Source organism: Penaeus monodon, chromosome 33 (genome assembly GCF_015228065.2).
Source record: "Penaeus monodon isolate SGIC_2016 chromosome 33, NSTDA_Pmon_1, whole genome shotgun sequence".
In the NCBI taxonomy this organism is placed as follows: domain Eukaryota; kingdom Metazoa; phylum Arthropoda; class Malacostraca; order Decapoda; family Penaeidae; genus Penaeus; species Penaeus monodon.
In genome coordinates, this window is record NC_051418.1 from 22,200,633 (window position 1) to 22,200,959 (window position 327).

The following is a 327-nucleotide window of genomic DNA, read 5'->3' on the forward strand; positions in this document are numbered from 1 at the left end:
AAAAAAACCCCTTTAAAAGAAACCAAAAAACCCCACAAACAAAAAACAGAAACAAGGGCTGGAGATAATTGGTTTCGCGCAAAAAACCACTCAAAACCAAAAGCCAATTAATTTTTGGCAGCGTAGGGCCCCCCTTTAGCCCGATTTTTTACCCCAATAGGGCCTTTTTTTTTGCGTAATTTTTTTTTGCCCAAAATACCCACGAGGGGGTTTTGGGTTTAGGCCCATACAGGTGTCGAGAAACAATGGGGGTTTGTGCTTGTGATAAACGGCGTTATTGTTTTAATTCAAATTCGATAAAGGCTTGATCTCTTCTGGGGGCCTGTC